This window comes from Oxyura jamaicensis, chromosome 2, assembly GCF_011077185.1.
Source record: "Oxyura jamaicensis isolate SHBP4307 breed ruddy duck chromosome 2, BPBGC_Ojam_1.0, whole genome shotgun sequence".
Classification (NCBI taxonomy): domain Eukaryota; kingdom Metazoa; phylum Chordata; class Aves; order Anseriformes; family Anatidae; genus Oxyura; species Oxyura jamaicensis.
Window position 1 is genome coordinate 138,611,450 of NC_048894.1, and position 21,520 is coordinate 138,632,969.

The window sequence follows — 21,520 nt, forward strand, 5'->3', positions numbered from 1 at the left end:
GAGCAGATGGTCTCCAGCCGCATCATTGTGCACTCTGGTTTCATCCATCTTCCCGAGCTGAACCGTGCCCGTTTGAGTGGGGTGTCTCAGGGTAGGCAGGGGGCTGGCAGGGAAGCTCGGAGCAGAAGAGCAGAAAAGCAGCACCGTCAAAGTAGGGTACAGCATTTTCCCAATGAGGGAAACCACTCCCAAGAATGCAGTTAGACATGGCATTTGGCTAAAGGGGTGGGTATTTGTGGGTTTGAAGGTGAGCCATTCTAGCCACTGTGCTATGTGAGAAATGTGGTGGGAACCTAGCTGCCCTGGGAGGTGGTGTTCTCCTGGCAGAGGGGATTCCTTCAGCCTCAGCTGGAAGGGAACTTCGTATTATGTGTCTGCATGCCGAGGGCTGTGTGGTCAAGTAGTGTCTTGTTCCTACTGAGCAGACTCACTGGTGCATTACTCGCTTATCTGTCTGTGCCTGCTGCATCTCGCTCATAAGAAGCATGAGTTTAAGCATTTAAGTGAGATTGGTTAAAAGTTAGGCCTGTCTGACCTGTCTTTTCTATCATTATCTTCTATACTTAATCCTTATGGGAAATTCATTGATCAGATGCCATGAACATGAAACCCACAGTGAATTTAGAAACACATGGACAAGATCCATCGATTTTGGTGATATTTTCTCTGACAGAGATCAGCGTGTTCTCTGCTAGTAGTCAAAGACAGAAAAAAACCCTGCCATTACAACGTTCAGGCAACAAGTCAAGTGTATACCAGGAATTTCTCTGTTTCCTAGACAAGACCTGAAACAGAAACAAGAGACATCAGCTATGGTTTTGATGTAGCAGCAGACACAGCTTGGGACCCTTGGTGGTTCAGAAGTCATTTTTGTTTCACTCACAACTGGCTGCTGAGATAATCCGCAGTTGTTATGCATCCTGCAGCCTCAGTCATTACAGTTTTTTTTTTATGTGCAAGGAACTTCCACTTTCTGAAGGGGAATGCCACTGTCAGAAGCTTAGCCTGACCATAAGGTTTTGCAATGATGAGTGGCTCATACATATTCCAGGAAAAAAAAAAAAAAAAAAAAAATCCAACTCTTTGCCTTGGTTCAGCAAGTTTAGTCATTCTTGTACCTATAGCTTCAGTAATATAAGAGCTTTATTACAGGAATAGTCAGAATTTGAAGGATTTTTTCTTAGTAATAGTACAAAACATGTATTTATGGAAAGTACTTGTATTGGAAGGTACAACACCATTTAGCAATAACCATGTTTACAATTTTTATTTTTATTTTTTTTAAATGCATAGAAAAAAATTGAATTGGTTTGCTTGCTGTTCCCAGACATGTTATAATAGTAATGAGGTAAGACAGTGAAGGAAGTGCAGAGCATCACAAAGCAATAACTTTGCGAAAACTTTCCATTACAAACCTGGGAACTGGTATTTGGATAGTAACTTGAAATAAAGTAACTTGAAATATGCAAATAACCTCTTTAGGCATCCAAATATCCTTGCCTCCTCCCTGCAGAGATGAAATCCCAGAGCCATATTATTTGTTGTGAAGGGGTGTTGGAGTCAGCACATCAAGCATAGGAAGAAAGCTTGACTCTGAAGAAGCAGAAGCATTTTAAAAATCTTTCTGTCTTTCCTGGGCACAAGTACCTACCTGCAGCCCTGAGGCAGTTCTATGGGACCCGGCTTCGAACAGCCGTGTCCTTTGCATGAGAATGACTGGCTTACCTTACTTTCTCTAAAAACCCAGCTAGAAAGAAGCCGTTATGTGTATGTGGCCCAGTGGAAGGCAGCCTTGTTTCCATTCCTTGCACTATCTAGTGCAATTTAAAGTACTTTTTCTTTTTCCTCCCAAGAAAATGCCTTCAGCAGATGGCTATTCAGGAAAGGGCTGAGGAGCAAAGAAGCAGCAAGATGTCCTGGTGCTCATGAGGCCAGACCATTACAGCCAAAGCAGTAAGAGGCAGCAGCCCAGCTACAGCATTTGGACACTGTGTTGTCATCGTGTCAGATGAGCAGTGCACCCCTAACAGCAGGCCTCCCAGCAGATTTTGCAGTTCCTGCTCGTGCAGCTGTTTGTTCCCACCCTCTGTGGTATGGATACAAGTGGACAGGCATATAACTTAGCTGGAAAATAACCATTTTCTGTTATGAGTTATTTTCAGCCCAGATCAGGTCCCTACTCCCATTCATCACCTGGACTCTTGAGTGTGAAGGCCTCACTTGGCAGTGAGGTGTGAGAATAACATGAAAACAAAGTAAAAGGACGTCATCATCTGGTGTCCTGTGTTTTGCTGTGAAAGCATGGAGACTAAGGGATGGATTCATCTGACCCAAGGACTCACCTAGGTTCCCCTTACAGCAGATGGAAGGACACAAGTAGCTGTGCCATATAACCCATTTCTTAGTAAAGTAGTCAGGACTAACTGTACCCTAGACATGCATACTGTCCATAAAGCAAATTGTGGGTGGCAAGCTCACATGCAGAGATGTGAAGGCAGATGACAAGAGTCCCACTCCTGTAGCCTCTCAGGACCTGAAGGCAGTACTGTGAGGGCTCTTGGGGCCATGAGTATGTAAACTCCACCTAATTGTTACAAGGCAATGACACAAAATGAAGTAAAGAAAATTCTATTTCAACATAAAAAAAGACATTTTTACTATTGGGTGGTCAAACACTGTCAGAGAGGCTGTGGAGTCTCCATCTTTGGAGATATTCAAACCCTGACTGGATGTGGCCCTGAGCAACTTGCTGTAGCTGACCCTGCTGAGCAGAGGGTTGGGCTAGATGTCCAGAGGTGCCTGCCAACCTCAAATACTCTTTGATTCTGTGATTATTTTAAAGACCCATTTTTAAAATATTTTTCCCTCACATCATAAGTGGTTGGAAGCATTAAGTATTTCTGAATGTCTCAGTGATACAGCAGTAACAGTCAACATGGTACTCTTCCAAGGTTTAGCTCAACTCTAATTTTTTCAGGCTGAGAATAGGTGATTTGGGCTCTGTGTTTCATTTTTCCCTTATCTTGCTGAAGAGCAGCTTTATCTGTATTTTAACATATTTGTTTGTCTAGCAATATCTTTGGGTTTTAAAAGTTAGCAAAGAGTTTGCAAATAAAGTCTTGACAACATCCCTTGCTATATTTAATGTTTTTCTGTTACAATGTTTGGTGCTAAAACCACTCAAATTTTTTCAACTTTTAAGGAGAGATTCAGAACAGACCAAAGCAGTCAGAGCACTGGCCAGCAAAACCATGCTTGTATTGCCAGGGCAGCACAAAACCAGCCAAGCCTTACTTGTCTTTAGTTCCCAAATATCTAATTTCCTTAGCACACAATTATGAAGACCAGTTTTTTGTGAGGGACTGAATAGTTCTAGTTTCTCTCATTCACACGTTCTGGATTCATTATAGAAAATACAAATATTACAAATAAACGGTAACAGTCAGAGAGAAAGCTGTCATCTAAAGCATGATATTAAATAATCAGTGAAATAGCCACTGTTTAGTGTGTTTACAATGTAATATTTTTATGTTGTCTGTGTTTTTGCACTGCCAGATTCATGTGAACCATATTCAACACAAGGAAAGGACACGTGATGAAGTTCTTAAAGGCTCTAGGGGTAACATGTACAAAGGATCAAAAAACTCATGTGGCAGTTCTTAGGATGTTCACAAACTGAATGTTGGAGAAGCATGTGCTCTATCTTTCAAACATTGAGTCCTTCAAGCATCCACGTTAGACATAACAATTTGGATGGATGGACACCTAGGTGGGTGAAAAACTGATGGGGTGGTCAAGCTCAGTGGGCAGTGGTTAGCAGGCCATACTCCACCTGGATGCTGGTAGGAAGTAGAATGCTGCAGGGGTCTATCCCTGGACCTGTTTTGTTTTATTGTTTGTTTGTTTGTTTTTAAATTTTAAGAGAGAGTGCATACCAGCCACTGTAAATAATGTGTGGACAGGTTATGTGGGGTGTCTGTTGGACATGTCAACTGCTGATATAAACACAGAAAGCATCACAGAAATGCCCTTCTAAGGCACACAAGAGCTGCAGAAACTGCCTGGCACACAGGGCACAGGCTCTGTCAGAGCTGGGCTGAGCTGAAGACAGGCATGCAGGTGCTGCCAGCCCAAGCCCAGGCAGCTTTTCTGTAGGAAACAGCCAAAATTGGAGGCTGGCAGCAGAGGCAGCAGAAGAGGCAGCACCAAAGTCCCCAAGGGAGAAGAATTTGGGGAAAGTATTTGGGGAGGGAGCAGAGGTGGGGAGAGCTGGAGGTGGTGAATGGCCAGGAGGAGAGGTTGATGGGTTTCAGCTCCTCCAGAGTCCCACAAGAGTTTGTCAGCACAGTGTGAGTGCAAAGAACCACATCTATGTCCATGCCCAGCAAGCTGGCTGGGACTTAGTCACACCACAGGCCTCTCCAAAATCATTGAATCTGTAGGTCATGAACATCTGTGCCATGCTGCCCTACCAATTGCATTTAGAATCACAGAATCATTAAGGTTGGAAAAGACCTCCAAGATCATCTGGTCCAACCATCCCCCTACTGTCAATGTCACCCTCTGAACCATGTCCAGTCTGGGGAAGAGGAGGTGCCAGGTCCAACCTTTCCTTGAACATCCTCAGGACAGTGACCCCACCACCTCCTTTGGCAACCCGTCCCAATGCCTGACTGCTATTTCTGAGAAGAAATATCTCCTAGTTTCCAACATAAACCTCCCCTGGCGCAACTTGCGGCCATTCCCTCTAGTCCTATCACTAGTTATCTGTGAGAAGAAGCTGACCATCAGCTCTCCACACCTTCCTTTCAGGCAGTTGCAGAAAGCAATAAGGTCTCCCCTGAGCCTCCTCTTCCCCAGATTGAACACCCCCAGTTCCCTCAGCCACCTGATCACTCCATCTATTTCCCTCTCTAATGGCTGTTTGGTGGCACTCAGCATTGCTGCTTGTGAGCTTTGTTGCTGGCTGTGGTCAGAGTTTTATCAGCCCTTCCAGGCTTTGTAGTGGATCCTTCAAATCCAGAGCAGGTAGCACAATGTATGTTTGGATAGAACCTAAATCCTCATGCTCATTATGGTGTAAGTCGAGAGTAGCCTTCTTGTGGACTTCAAGGACAGCAGGACAGACTGAAAAGTCCTCAAAATGAAGAAGTTTCCAATGACAGCTGTCAATGATTTACAAAACATTCTACATCCACATTGACAACTGGCACATAAATAATAAAGAATACACTGAAGACAAAACATTTTGTACAATTACTGTTTCCTCAGATGGTCATGTTATGTTACTAAGACATGTAGTCTGTTGTGTTGCTTAACTCTGCTCTGCTTGTGTTAACAAAAATGACTACTTTTGTCACCAGTTGGCTAAACTGATGCAGAGCTTGGAAAACACATTTCCTGAGCTAATGGCAGGAACAAATAGCCACAAAAGAGTGAACTATTTACACGTTTCTCCTTTGGGATACAAAGTTCAGAATAATTACCACAAACACAAAAGATGCTGTACTAGAGTTTTAATTAAAAACAAAAACAAAATAAAATGCACACAATAATTTTGAGCTTTGGAAACAGAAACGAGTCCCATTCTTTTTGGTCACACAGGCTAATAACCGTTTTTAATGCGATACATTTGTATCACTAAAGCAATTTCTCTTAACCTTTTTTAAGTAAAGAACTTCTTAAACTTTGAGGTAAAAAACCCAAGGTCCATCCTGTATGGACTTCCATGTATTGGTTGGCAGTTTAAAGGGACTGAGATCAGCAAAAGAAGGATACTTATTTGGATAAATAAAACAATAATGCTCTGCGAAGATTACAACTTTACAGCTATATTGGGCAGAACACTTTCCTGCCATTTGTTTGCAGTATTTTCAAGGTGGAGGATCACCAGCAAGCCCTGGGTTCATGCTGAATAACGCTGGTTTTGGATAGGCAGTGCAGTGGACTCTGTGCCATCGGATACCCTAGGAAGATCAGGTCTGCCCACCCATCCGCACTTCAGGGCACTGCCTGCACCAAGTGCTGTAGTCAGTGTGTCACATGGTGGCATCTGGCACATACAACTTGCTGAAGAGATGTTTTCCTCTTCTTACTCATTGTAACGCTCTGACAGATGGAAAGAAGACATTTCAGTCAGGCTCTAAAAGGGTCTTCCATTTCTTTTGACTCACACACACATACACTCACAGGTACACCCTGCCACTGAAATTGAAAAAAAAAACATTAAACAGAAGGACATACAAGAAAACGCCATCAAAGATGAGCCCTAAAGGGTAGGTGGGTTTTTCACTGACAAAAGACCAAATAAACTTATATTTTTGCACAGTTTAATTTGTGGGTGAGGAAAAGCACAAGTTGAACTGTTGATAGCCAGTGCAGCATGTGTTTTCTTAATGTTTTACAAAAAAAAGAGAGAAAGGTAGCCTGGACCGAAGGAAAATTATTATTAATAATAATAATAATTAAAAAGGTAAGGAAGAGAATCAGTGACTGTGAGTGATATCAAAAGTGCAAGATGAAGTAGGGGTTATGGTCACCACCCCCTTCCTTTCTTTCTGCCCATTCTGTCATGCTGTCTTGCCCAAGAACTATCTGGTCTGCCCTTCACATCTTTATCCTTCATAAAACATGCACAAATTTAATCTGAGAAGCCTGATACTAGCTGTGGAGCTGGAGAAGGGGCTCAACCCTGTCTAAGGAGGTTAAAGTATGTTATGCTGGTTAATGACCATGGCATGAGGGTGGACCTGGTGGGTGACTATGACAAGATGGGTGACCAGGGCTAATGGCCAATGCTAAAGCTCTCTCCTACCCCCACCCTGGAAAGTTCTTAAAAATAACTAGTTCTTTCTTAGTTCTTTTCCTAAATTCTGCTAGCTTCCCAACAAGGCTCTCCTCTCCCACTGGGAGCTGGTAGGGCTGAGTGCTTCAAGAGTGCTGCAGCTCAGGCTTTCAGAGGGAGGCAGAGAGGGCAAAGTCTGTGATGAAGCTGAAGTGCCAGGTGGTTCCCTGGTGCATATAGCAGTTCTGTCTTGCCAGATGGTGGAGGAAAAGGGACAGTCACCTGGGGTCTCCCCAGAAATTAGGAGCTTCCTTGGTAGATCAACAGCCTGCAATGTTCAAAGAAATCTATCCATTGTGACAGATCTGGCCTGCATCATTTCACACGGACACTGAGAAAAGCACATTTTGAGATGATTTCTATTCTATCGAGGCTGAAGAACACAGCCACCATATTAGCATGGCAATTTTGCAATACATGCCCTGTTCACAGTGGTATTTTCAGCCGAAGTTATGAACTGCAAATGCTATTTTGATTACTAGATTAGCCTGCAATTTCTGTAAATGTTTTGCCTTCATCTTGGATTGAAATTCCTGGAAGCAGGGACACATGACTAACAGCAGATGCTTGTGAATATCTAAAATACTTCTGGGCATGGACATGACCAGACCAAGTGAGTGCCATGGCTAGATGGTAACTAAGCAGCAGGTCTGGTGGGGACAGTAACAACTTGACAAAGGGTTTTGCTCATGGCTTCATCCTGATACACAGGAAAGAGTTTTCAGACAGAAAGTCTGTCTGCTTCAGAAAGGGAGAAGAATCAGAGAGGCCCCATGATTTGAAGGAAATGCTGTGTGTGTGACAATGGGTCACTGGAAGAAAGGTAAAACCCTGAAGTCTGGTTCAGGACTGGAGAAGAATGAAGGGATGGGAAGGTGCATTTTATTGTTTTGTCTGGGTGTATGATTTGTATGGGACACATAATGAAAAATATAATTAATTTATTTAAAATGTTAATAGAATTTGAATGGCTGTGAGAAATCACGTGTCTGAAAATATAATTGATATCTAGATTTTCTGCTGGGATGGAGAACTGTAGCTCCAATTGCCATAAAGGTTTGCTCAAAAGAGGACAATGTGGCTCAACACCAAGCTACCTCCTAGGTAAATTTTGTCTCATTAGGGAGATTCTGGGCTGTGGCACTTAAAAAAAAAGAAAAGAAAATAAAAGAAAAATAAAAAGAAATAAAAATGAACAAGGACTCCATTAAAAATGTGGAAGGAACTAATTATATCTTAAGAGAATGAACATGCAACAAGCTACAGGAAATGAAGAGTTAATACATAACAGACTTCAGTAGTTACAAGGCTCATTATAATGGAGCCAGATTAAACTCTCCAAGGCATTGGTATTCTGAATAAATGGCAGCAAATCAATTTGACTAAAAGTATGACAAGATTTTTTTTTCCCTTTCCAAATCTGAGCTTTATTGTCCACCTATTAGTTAAGTAACTAAGATATAAATCTTCTTGTGAAACCTCTGTGAAACAAGGAGGATATTCAGCTTCTTTTGCTGAGAAGATTTGGTTGTATTTCCTCTTAAAGGCATTTCATCCATTAATATTTAAACAATCTCAAGAGAAAGGATAAAGAAAACGTAATGAAAGCTTTCAGTATAATTGTGATGGGGGGAGGGGGAAGATCCATCAAGAGCTGGTAAATCAGGGAAAGGAAAAGTAATTACAATGTATTGAGTATATTCCTTTATTCCCATCCAATTGACTTGAACATTTACAGCATGCCAGTAGCAAAGAAAATGCCGTAATTGTGTCATAGCATTGATATTTTCTCTGGAATTGTTGAAAAGTACATAATAGGGTGGTTGTCAGCTAGGATCAAGTTTTTCAGCAGCAGATACTGCTTTGAATTGTTGTATGGTAGAACTTTTAACATATAACCTAATCTGTGTTTCAGATTTGGAGCATATCCTCTTTCTGAGTTAATTCTCTGCTGCTGGAAATCCTTGTTGGGCCAGAAAACAGCCTCAGCTGCTGTGCCTCTTCCAGGAGATGTGGCTGGTGTCTCCTGTCTCCAAATAATACTTATTAGTGTCATGACTATTATCAAGCTCTTTCAGCACAGTGTAATTCAGACCATTAGTAATTACAGTTCAACATAATGTGTCCACAAGATAACTACCTTGCCTATAAATCTCTTGGTTAAAGTCAGTTTTGAGCCATATTTTTCCAGTGCTGGCATATAAACTGTATTACCTGAGTACTTGGAGAAAAAGTCAATGAACATCAGCTGCGTAGTGGTCTTCCTCAAAGCCTCCTCACAGGCTGGCATTCCTCATGCCAGGCATTCCTCACGCTTTCTGTCAAACGCCCCATTACCTGTCAAGTCTTTCATGCTGCAACCTGTTGGCTGATGACGAAATGTATGCTTCACCCAAATTTTCAGTATTTACAGATCATTTTGTAATTATAGAGTGGCTTATCTCATCTCAAACACCAACTTTCCTATATTGCAGGAAAGTAAATGGTTGGTTAGCTGTTTTTACTTCCTAATAAAGTACATGTGTTGATAAATGCTAATTGAAGTTGTTGTGAGTACTGAAGAAATGATAATACACTGAGAACCTGAATGTTGTCTTCAGTGAAAATGCAGAAGATAATGAATCTGCTAGAATAGAAACTGCTTTTTTTTTTTTTTTTTTTTTTTTTTTTGTAAATCACTCACTTTAACATTTTTTAAAATGTATTTTCTTTCATTAGGTGTATGCTCAGAATGCTTATCTGTAACAACTTACGTAATTAATTGCTGCAATCATTATATGAAGCTCTTTCAGAACAGGCAATGAATTGCCTTACGATATCAGAAATTGACATGACAACTGCAAATTATTCCATTCTCTCCTATTTGCAGACAGTGAGCAGCATTGTCCTGTGTTTACTATCATTAATAAGGGAAATGTACTATTTTTCATCTGCACTACAGAGATTTTATCTGCAAATATCATATGGATAGTCCTCTGACTTTATTAAGGAATCTGGGGTCACAAATCTCTGGGTAGGTCAGAAGAGAAGCTGCTAGACTACCTTTGAGTTTTTATTACTGAGAGCTCACTTTTTACTGGTGTTAAAACATAATTTACAAATAACCATTAAACTTCTACATATTTGAGTTATCTTCCTCTTTTTAACCAGAAGTGTCTGCATGAGCTGCAGCTTCCAGTTGGTAAAACATGTACCTTCCCTCTTTGCTCATTTCCTTAAATAATAATTCAATTGACTTCAGTCAGACAAACCAAATAAAACAAAACAAAACAAAAAAATCCATTACAGAGACTATAATAGCCTGATATGAATCTTTCCCATCTAACTTTGTCATCGTTCTTACTGCAGCTCCTTTCCAGGACAGCTCTGTATGATTAGTCTCCTCTCTGTGCCCTTGGATGTCCTGCAAACCATGGCCCTGATGAGGCAGGATGAGGCACATCATTTTAGTGGTTTTGTCATTTGTGTGTCCTTCTTACTAAAATGAAAGGACCACTACCCCTTTTCACTACTAAACTGCAGCTTTTTGCCCTAATTGGCTGCTGTAGTGCATATTCTCAGTTCCTATGTTGTTTGGGCTCAAACCTTCATTGCTTTTAAGGAGCTGAAATTGCTGTAGTTTAATGGCTAGAATGTTAATATTGTTGTAGTTGATGTAGTTTGTGGTTGTCTGGGAAGGTACCATGTCCTGTAAAGTTACAGGTCAGATGGGTACTTAGAACACTACAAAGTAATATCTAGTGAAACCCTATTTCCATAACTCTGCAAACTTGGATGTGTTCAGATTTGTTTTATAATGCTTTGTGGGTTTCATTCTGTGCTTTCCCATTTGTTTTACCAATTCTTCCATATCAAAAAGCTCTACTTCCATACTGCTTTAGTATCATATGCTCATTATGCACGGGAACTAACTTTATTACATCAGCCACTTCCCCCAGCCACTACATATATATATATGTATAAGACATATATATATATTAATTTAAAGAAGCCATTCTTTAGCTAAAGCATGTGAGCGTCAGAAAACAACAGACAGAGAATTCAGTCTTTGGCCAGAAGTAGACAACAGAAGGAAAGACTTTGGAAAAAATAATGACAAGTATTGTCTTGTAAGCCTTAGGCTGCCTAATTTATTTATTTATTTATTTTTAATTTTTTGTCAGAAGGAACTTTCTTATTAGTCACTAACAAAACCCAAACATCCAAGACTGGAAAATAATATTTTATTGCAAGTTTGAACCAAGTTAGCAAAGTTATAAACCCCTTCAAAGGAGCTGAGGGGTAAAGATGCCAGACCTATTTTATAGCAACGCTGCCAGATGCTTTGATAGGTCCATTAGAAATTCTACTTACATTATTCTAAGCAAAAATTGCTATCCAGTTGCTGTTCTTTGAGTACATTATTCCTTTCCTTATCTCACTGATTCTTTTCATAGCATACAGTAAGGAATTTATTAGTAAAGTATCAGATTCCCTAGTGAGATATGGTCCAACAAATGCTGTTATTACATTTTTCTCTTTTTCCCATATAACCTTCTTCTTTTATCACTTTGGCAGTCTTTGCTGTAAGGGTGCCTTCACTGGAACAATGTGGACTTCATTTATCTGAAATAGCATATATTATAGAAAACTTACTTTGGGATAGCTTGGTAACTCATTACATTACTGTCTGGGGCAAAACCTCTTTGTGGTGTATCCTATTTGTTTTTCATTTCCTTAGAGTCATTGAGAAGAGTCAATGCTGTTGTATGGAGTATCTTTTGCTTTGGTGAAGAAGATAATAGGGTATTGAGTAAACAATAGAGGGAAAACACAAAGGACAAAAAGGAATGAAAAATCAGAAAATTTTCAATATATGGATTGCTTGGTGTTCATTTTAAGATGATGAAAATGATTTGAAATAAATTCCTGGAAAATATCCTTGGGGAGTATCCCCACTTGTCCATCAGCTAGGCAGGAGTTTACGCAGTATCTTCAGCCTGTCACTGAGCTGGGAACTTGCCTTGCCGTTCCCAGCCCATCCCCATTGCTTGGCTTGGTGGAGATTACTGCCCCTCTCAGGCTGTCTGGAATAACCCATTGTACAATTTCTAGCTATTCTAATAGTGTCACAGGTTATTTAAGAGCTTTCAATAACGTACTTCTTATAAGCTACATCATTTTGAAATGGGTTAAATCAAGAATATGTGTGCAGTTGTGCTGGTAAGTCTAAGGTGGCCAGAAGCATTGAGGCCTGGAACTCAGCTGAGTCCAAAATAAGGTGCAAGATGGCACCAAGGGAAGTTACAGCCCAAAAGCATACAACCATGAATGTGCCCAACAGTTCATGCTGCAGAGTGAAGTGCAGGAATCCCACAGGTAGCCACAATGCCAGCAAGTATTTATCTCCCAATGAGGTTGTTATTATAGGCCCCTTAACCCAGGATCTCACAATGGCTGCATCCTCTTTTTTTTTTTTTTTTTTTTTCAGTAGAGCTAGTTAGGTTGGTGCAGCTCTTCATTACAACTGTGAAAACCCTATCAGTGCTTTTTAAAACATGAATTTTATGTTTCATTAAAAATGCCTCTTCTGTCTGCAGTTGGAGGTACCAGCTATATATACTAGCTATAGGAGGTACCAGCTATAGCTGCCTGCATTATTTGTTGGCAGTGACAAGTCTAGAACAGAAGAGGTTATAAAATATAAACAAAGTAAAGTACTTGCAGCAGAGAAGAGAGGTAGTTCTACCTTTCTTTAAAAGAAGGATGTGACAAATCTGTGCTGAGGCAGTCACTTCATGATATCTGCTGGGCATTCAGTCATGACTCCATTGGGAGTTATCAAGATCTCATTTTCCTAGGACCAAGTCAGGAGCATTTATGTGGAAATTATGTTGTTTATTCAGCTGAAAATTTCCTGCTTTCCTGTAGACTGTTAGGAAACTTCCCTTTACTTTTTCCCCAGCTAAATCTACAGGGATACTTCCTTATAGCAAGCACCAAGTTACTCTTTTCATAGCGACTCAAAGAACTTACCTTTGTATCATACAAAGGCTAACTTCAGCCACCAGAATCAAATAAAAACTTTACCCAAGGTCAGCAGTATTTGGATCCAGCTTTTCACTGGAGCCATCAAAAGTGAGCTTCTGTAATCCTGATTCACCCTGAGAACCATTTACTCATGGCTGTTGTGTGGCTGGCTCCAGACATACTGCTCATCTGGTGGAGATCTGCTCACTGTGAGTAATGATCCACTGTCATTATTTCATTTCCTCTGATATTTAGAAAATAAAATATAATTGTCCTATTTTAATCTAAATTTCTGCTGTAGTGGTAAAACAGAAACAGTAATTAAAACCATGACTCAAAACCAAGAGCACAAATATTTATGAATGCTGATCTTTGTTTCTTTCCTGGCACTCTGGAAGCCAGCCACAACAAAGGACTGTTAGTTGCTAGCTGGTCTTCCTGAGGCAGAAGCAGGCAGAGAAGAATAGTAAATGATTTAAATGTGACACAGTGTTCTCAGCTCTGAACTCACTTTGTTCTTGCAGCATACAGATATATCAAGAAAATAAAGTAACCTTCAGCATCCTAAAGCAAAACCCAAAGAAATATGCAAGGTGGTTGAACATTAAAAGTAAATAAAAAACGGTGTTATCAAAACTGTGTTAATCACAGCATCGTTATCAGCTGAAATGCATTAAGGAACTGCCAGAAGAGTAGGATCTTGAACAATGCTATTTTAAATACTTTTTATGTGCAATCAAATTTTGCTAGTCATTGTGCAGAGATTAGGAAGAAAAATGGGGAAATACTGAAACCATTCTCACTTTGTGTGTGTGTGTGTGTGTGTGTGTGTGTAGGCAGAGGAATCCATACTGCAGCAGCAAAGAGGAAGAAAGAAACTGCAACCTTTACAGTGCCATTATTGAAATTAGCAGACTCTCCACTATTTTACAGTGGTCAGTACTGGACAAAATTAGCAGGGATGTCCAGGATCCAGGCAGCCCCATCAGTTACTGCTAGCTAGAGGAAATGATGCCCCAATGGAGGCTGTTGCTGTGGTTTGTGACCCGTTGGATGTGGGCACCACTGGCTGGCAAATATCCACCTTGGTCTCAGAGAACATGGTTCACAGCTGTACTGATACATGAGGGTGTGCTTTGAGTGGGTCACTGAAATATTCTGCCCCCAAATCAGTGATACCACCACACCTGAGAGGTGTCCCTAGTTACAGCATACAAGTTGAGAAAATGTAGGAGAGGCTAGGAACACTGACACCAGTCACTTCCAGGACTCAGTTCAAAGTGTATGTGCCCACAACTCCTTGTTCTTGTAAACCATAAAGGATAAAGTAAATATCATACCAGATGCCCACAAACCACTTCCTTTCTCACATGTAGCTTGACGCAAAAATTCCTGTCACCCTCTCTTTGGGTCCAATTCCTTGGTAAAAAGCTGCTGACCTGACTGACATTTGGATTATTTTGAATTTTTCTCAGTGCCATAACTGGCTGGTCATGGAAGAAAAGTTTTTGTTGCATGCTTGTAGCAGTGCTGTGGGAGCCTCTATTCCTCATGGAGTCCAAAAGGGATTATGAAGTGCTGCACAATTTCCAAAGCCAAGAGGGAAGACGTGCCTATAAACTGTTTTATTTCATTGCACAACAGTATAACTAGAAGACAGACAGCATTCCAGGTAGTCACTGGGAGAGGTTTCTGAAGAAGGAAAGAAAGCAAATGTCACTCCACTCTCCAAGGAAGGCAAGAAGGAGGATCCAAGGAACTACAGGCTGGTCAGCCTCCCCTTGATCCCTGGGAAGGTAATGGAAAAAACAATTCTGAAAAACATTTCAAAGGAGTATTTGACATGGATATAAGAAGATGAAATTATGCTTGACCAACTCATCACCCTTCTACAATGAGGTGACTGGCTTGGTGGATGTGGGGAGTGCCGTGGATATGGCTTGCTTGAACATCAGTAAGGCATTCAACACTGTTTCCCATAGCATCCTCACAGACAAGATGACAAAATAATGGGTTAGATAAATGGACAACAAGTACACTGAAAACTGACAGAAATGCCAGCCTTAGAGGGTTTTGAACAGTGACACAAATCCAGCTGGACAAAGGTTATCTAGTGGTGTGTTCCAGGGATGGATACTCGAGCTAATTCTGTGTAACATCTTCATTAATGACCTGGACAGAGTGCCCTCAGCAAGTTTGCAAATGATGCAAAATTGGAAGGAGTGGCTGATACACCAGATGGTTGTGCTGACATTCAGAGGGGCCTCAGAGGCTGAAGAACAAATTGACCAACAGAAATCTCAATTGTTACAGAATCCCAGAATCCCAAAGGGGTCAATGTATTGGGACTGGTGTTATTTAACAACTGTGTCAGTGACGTGGACATGGATTGAGTGCATCCTCAGTGAATTTACCAATGACATCAAGCTGTGTGGTGCGGTCAACATGCTGGAAGGAAGGGATGCCATCCAGAGGGACCTGGACAGGCCTGAGAGGTGGGCCTGTGTGAACCTCATGAGGTTCAACAAGGCCGAGTGCAAGGTCCTGCATCTGGGCCAGGGAAATCCCAAGCACAAATACAGGCTGGGTGGAGAACACTTTGAGAGCAGCCCTGAGGAGAAGGACCTGGGGGAGTTTCTTGGTGAGAAGCTCAACATGACCTGGCAATGTGTGCTTGCAGCCCAGAAAGCCAACTATACCCTGGGCTGCATCAAAAGAAGTGTGGCCAGCAGGGTGAGGGAGGTGATTGTCCCCGTCTGCTTTGCTCTTGTGAGACCCCACCTGGAGTGCTGTGTTCAGCTCTGGGGCCTGCAGCACACAGGAGGACTACAAAGATGCTCAGAGGGCTGAAGCACCACTCCTATGCAGTAGACAGGCTGAGAGACTTAGGGTTGTTCATCCTGGTGAGATGTTATAGTGGCCTTTCAGTTTTTAAGGGGGAACTACAAGAAAGATGGGTAATGGTTTTAAATTAAAAGAGTGTAGATTTAGATCACATATAAGGAAGAAATTCCTTACTATGAAGGTGGTGAGGCACTGGACGAGGCTGCCCAGAGAATTTCCAGAGCCACATCTCTGGAAGTGTTTGAGGCCAGGTTGGATGGGGTTTTGAGCAATATTGAGACCATATCCAGGTGTGCCAAAAATCAGCATTTTGTGATTCTATAAACATCTGCTACATGCTGCTGTCAAGGCTAAGATGCTGGTATAGGTGGAGACTTTGCCTGACTTTGTTATGGTTTAGCCCTGGCAGGCAGCTAAATGCAACAGAGCTGCCCACTTGCTCTTCCCAGGTGGAATGGGGGAGAGAATTGGAATGGTAAAAGTGCAAGAATGTAAGGGTTGTGATAAAGACAGTTTACCAGGTAAAGAAATAGCTGAGCACAGAAGCAAAGCAAAACCAGGAATTCATTCACTATTTCCCATTAGCAGGCAGGTGTTCAGGCACTCCTAGGAAATCAGGGTTCATCATGTACAACAGTTTCTTAGGAAGACAAATGTCATCACTCTGAATGTCCACCCTTTCTGCATCTTTACCCCAGATTTTATTGCTGAGAATTACACCACATGGCATGGGACATCCCTTTGGTCAGTCTGGGTCCCCACTGCATCCCCTCCCAGCTCCTGGTGCACCCCCAGCCTCCTTCAGCAGCTGAAAATTCCTTGGTTCCATGTAAGCACTGCTCTGCAACAACTAAAATCATCAGTATGTTATCACCATTATTTTCATTAAAAACAAAACAAAACAACAACAACAAAAAACAGTATTGTATGAGCCTCTATAAAGAAAATTAACTCTGTCCCAGCCAAAACCATGACAGACTTAATCTGCCTTTACCTGGATCACTTTACAAAATTTTCCCTTATATAATGTTATGAAGGATATACTCTGCTAAAAGGATCATTTCATTCATTCCTCCTACAATGAACAGAATGATTCTCAAGTTATAGATGGTCCATTATATCTAATTATATCCCTACCTTATGCATAATTTAGATGCTATAAGCATTATTCTATTTTTGTCTTGCTGCCTACCAGCTTTCTGAACTTGTTCAGTAGTTGCTCTTGAAATAGCAGGGGTATGGCTCCTTTGTGGAGAGAAAGCTTGGTCACACAGTGAACCAATGAGACCTGCTACTTCATTGCTATCAGTACCTGCTGGAAAACCAGCTGTTTGGAAAATTACATGCAGAGCCATTTCAACCAAGGGCAAATAGATAATGTTCATACCAGCACTTCTGTAGCTGCTGACTGGATTCTACAGTTCACAGGTATACTGAGGACAGAACTGAGACTGATATGCAGCCCTGGATCTTTGAAATCAGAGTGTACATGAGACTTAAGCACCAATTTAGAATTCTTTAGGTCAAGCAGGTAGCATTTCTGCAATGGACGTTATGACATTTCTGAGAAAAACATTCAGATACAAAACCTTTGTGTGCTGAAAACCATGTTCATTTAAAGTGAAATTTAAAGTTGCCTAAGGTTTGATTAAAGCAATTTTTTTTTTTTTTTTACAAATTTTCCAGAAAATTAAAAAAAATGACCTTATTTAGCTACTGAATTAATCAGAAGTTATCAAAAGTCTCTGCTTTTTAATGTATTCCTGTTTCAGTATGTTAATGAAATCTCTCACTTTTTTAGCTCATTTCATGTTTGGTCACAAATTAGCAGTTTTCACCATTTTTGCTCTCGGTACCATGAGCAAGAAGTAAATTCATTTGTCACATCTGATAAATGAGCTTATCATTTCTCTGCAGGGAGACTACTGTCTTGCTAAAGTAAGAGATCATATGTCACCTTATGCAAGTTATAAAAGCTGTAGGGGATTTAAGCTGCCAACATCAAGTCCCTAAATTACTCTGTGCTCCTTTATGCAGATAAACTCCTGGAAGACAAACTGATTACACCTGTTCTTTAGGATCTCAAAGCTACTAAAGTAATAATATTTTGATATCATCCATGAACTTACTGAGACTGCACTCCATCCCATTTTTTGGGCTGCTCTCACAGGACAAGGGTTCTTTGGATATCAGACAATAAGATGGTAAAGGACCACAGACCAACTTTGATGGATTTAATTATAACTACACACATTGGTTATCAGTATAATCAAACATAAGTGGGATGTGAGCAATTTAAGTACAAGCAAAAGGGAAAAGCCCACTTGTTGTACAGGCAAAGCACAATACCATTAACAATTAGTTTTACCCACGAATAAGCAACAGCTGGGAAAGTTGTTGGCCTCTCATGTTCTCCATCACAACGCCAGATGTCTCCTTTGTCAGACAGCACTCCTGGCCCAGCGAACAAGAGCTACTCTTAGATGGTGTTGGGGAACTCTATTTATGGCATCGAGACTCCATGCCAATTTCATGGTTGACAGGATGATGTGAGATACATAATGGCCCAGAAACAAAGCTGGGTGTGCTTTGGGTAGCTGGTGATCTGTAAACAGCTATATAAATGTCATCAGCTGGTAGCTTTTTGATGTCCTAGAAGAGGACATTGTTTAGGCTATCACAGGTTCCTTTGTATAAGCTGTTTACACAACTGTGTTACACAAGCATTCCCATTGATCCAAGCCATACCTGTGGTCATGATAGTCTTGCCACATTTGTTAGTATAACACAGTTTGTGTGTCTTATGTGGCTGATATGACTCATGAGAGTGCCCATGGTGACCTCTTTTTTCGCTGATTGTTTCTATTGTATCAAGAGCCAAAGAAGAAGATCAAGAAGATCAAGAAACAGAAAGAGAGGTAGGTGGATTAAATGGTATTTAGGCAGCACTTAATTACCTATGTCCAACAAACAGATCTTACGGTGTGACCACTGCTCATCATGCTGTGGTTTCCTGCCAGACCTAGACTGTGACCTGGACACTTTCTGTGTGGTGTAGAAATCCCTGTTCAGGATGAGGTGTCAAATGTCTTCCATGATGAAGATAATAAATATTAATAACAAGATGTTTCCTAAAGCATGCAAAAAGTGCTTGCTGGACTAGGGGTGTCACAAGAATTAGTGAATACCAGTAGATTTTGAAAATGCAAGTGCTGTATCAACATCTGCTGCTATTCTATCCCTCACTGAAAAACACTGAAATACAATTCTAAAAACATGTTCAAAAGTCATATTTTAATATGACTTTGCATAATTTGAGTATCTTTGTTGGATGTTTTAGGCAGGAACCGTTATAAGGGCCAGGTTCTGACAGATTGTCTACAGAAATATTTATACAGATATAAGTACAAACTTTTGTAGGGTAAAAACGACTAGCACTTCAAAGTTCTTTGGGCACTGAATTGCTACTAGTTTCAATGGGAAGCACCAAAATAGCTTAGATGTTCCAGATCTAAGGCATTATTCAACATAAATTTAAGTCATTGAAATCTATGACCAGAACTCATTTGCTGATATCTATTACTCTGCCAGGAAAAAAAAAGAAAAAAAAAAAAAAGAAAAAAAAAGTAGAAAATGGCAGTTGCAAATTATAAACCAATGTTGGTCTTGTGCATAAGTTACTTCCTCATGAATCCTTGTCAAAACCACAATTATTTCAAAATTGTGATGTGCCTGACTCATTGAGGGAGGGTATGGAAAACAAATTACTCATGTGAAATTTTCTATTAGTGCCCATCTCGGTTCCTCACCAAAATCGCAAGATACAGCACTGTGAAGATCCTTCATGCGCTTTACAGGAAGGCCCGTAAGTAATACTTTATAGAATCATAGAATCATTAAGGTTGGAAAAGACCTCTAAGATCACCTAGTCCAACCATCCCCCTACCACCAATATTGCCCACTTTAGGGTTCATACCAAGTAACTGTGGATACTAAATGTGGACTGAGTTAGCTCTTCTAAAGTAGAGGATCTTGCCTTAAATTAGTTGTTGTCACCTTACTAATCGGACTTTTCCTAAGGCTTGTGAAACAATTTAGTCCTAGGCTCTTCCAAAATTATGTATAGAGATATTATATGTAGAAGTAGGGACAATGTAATGTTCCGTAACAGTGGCATTTCCTGTTTTGCAGAGTAGTTGTTGTCAATATGCAAACTACTATTTGAGTTTCTGAAACTCTGCCCCCACTCCTGCTGGTGCTTTAAGTGAAGGACATTAGTGCGTCTGCTCTATCAGAACCTAAAAACATAACACTGTCCACAGCAGTATTAGAAAAGTGGCTCCTTGTTATGTGTTCTTTCCATAGCTGCCCAGTTTCTACAGCTGCCCGTGACATTTCATTGTGTCCTGTTCTGAGTACCTGTGTCTACAATGGAGACACTTAGAGAGAGATTCATCCCACCCAACTTTGAATAGGTGTCGCTGAGCAATCTGCAGTCTTTTCATGGTAAATATAAAACAAAAGCTCTCATAGGATGCAATTAATCTCATGCAAAGATGGACTTCTAAAACAGGTCTGAAGTATGTCTCTGAGAAGCTGCACTTTCCTCCTCATTGACTTGAAGACAGGTAGCTGAGATGTCAACATTACAGTATAGATAGCTGATATTAGATGAGACCTAACTGACTCATAGCATCCTAAAGACTTGGTAATATCTTGCAATGTTCAGAATTTTCCTGAGACAATATTTAAAAGAATTAAAAAAGAGATCTTGATCAGTTATTATTTTTACTTGGGTTGTTATATTTTGTTGTTAATGGTGGTGGTAGTTTTTTGCATGTATGCAAATTACTGTATTTTTGTTGCTGTGTTGTCTAGTATTTTGATTTTCTTTTTTTATATATTTGACCATATATTTTAGTCCTCGTAAGCTTTTATTGTGTTTTATACCATTTACTCTCCATCCCTCTGCAGTCAAAAGCAAAGAATGTGAACGCAAGCAATGACAGGGGTCTAACAAAGCTCTGGGATAGTTGCCTTATTGATGATGGATTTTTGATTGGGCTTTTATTTCTTTGCTGAATGACCTGTGTTGACCAAAAGAAATAATGTGGGTCTTCCTCCAGCATTTTTGTCTCTTACTAAATTGTAGTTCACCATTGTATTTTTCCAACGTATCCAAAAAAGGGAAGTAATTCTCTTACATTTCAATATAACTGATCCAGGCTGGAAAAGAAGGCTGATGAAACAGCCAAAAAAAGGAAATATTTGTTTTTATATTCTTATTGTGTGCTTTCTCTTCCTTAATTCTTGTATAAAATCCAAATCAGATTTATGAGGCAAAGATCACGGTGTAGCTGAAGCTTTACCATCAGCAGGATATGTTTCCCATTTCACCTAGTGGCTCTCTGATTTCGTGGTAAGACTTGTAATTTTCATGAAGGTCAGTGCACGGTGCAGGGTGCATGGCCTGCCACGTGGCCATGCTCCTGCTGAGCTCTGCTCAAGTAATGGACTGTCCAGCAAAAAGTTCATCAGACTCCATGTGAGGGTGCAAGAATGGGGTGGTACTCATCAGTCCTAACTCAATGTGACCTGTGGTCCCCAGGGTTTGTCTGAGTTAGGTCTGTGTCAAATAGGAAGAAGGCTTAAAGATGTGACTCTGTTTGTCATGCTTTGCCAAATCAGCTGTGTCCTTACTGTCTACCTTCACTTATAATTTGCATCAACCATACAAGATACTTCATGAAAGCTAATAAATTCATAAATCCCCTTCTCCTTCCTTCCTTCCTTCCTTCCTTCCTTCCTTCCTTCCTTCCTTCC

The 21,520-nt window shown here is 40.6% G+C and overlaps 1 protein-coding gene and 1 long non-coding RNA gene across 2 annotated transcripts in view; one reads left to right on the plus strand and one right to left on the minus strand.

The window, feature by feature from the left end:
• Positions 1–16,246: 16,246 nt before the first annotated feature.
• Positions 16,247–21,520, minus strand: part of LOC118162689 — an 11,608-nt gene continuing 6,334 nt past the window's right edge. The window contains exons 2-3 of the long non-coding RNA XR_004748565.1: positions 19,633–19,639; positions 16,247–16,378 (exon numbers count right to left, since the gene is read on the minus strand). This is a non-coding gene — a long non-coding RNA (uncharacterized LOC118162689). The remainder of the gene's footprint in view (positions 16,379–19,632; positions 19,640–21,520) is intronic.
• The window catches only part of DCSTAMP (dendrocyte expressed seven transmembrane protein), a 13,247-nt gene continuing 11,109 nt past the window's right edge, over positions 19,383–21,520 (plus strand). Inside the window, exon 1 of the mRNA XM_035319037.1 lies at positions 19,383–19,562. The gene's annotated coding sequence lies outside the window, so the exon portion shown is untranslated. The remainder of the gene's footprint in view (positions 19,563–21,520) is intronic.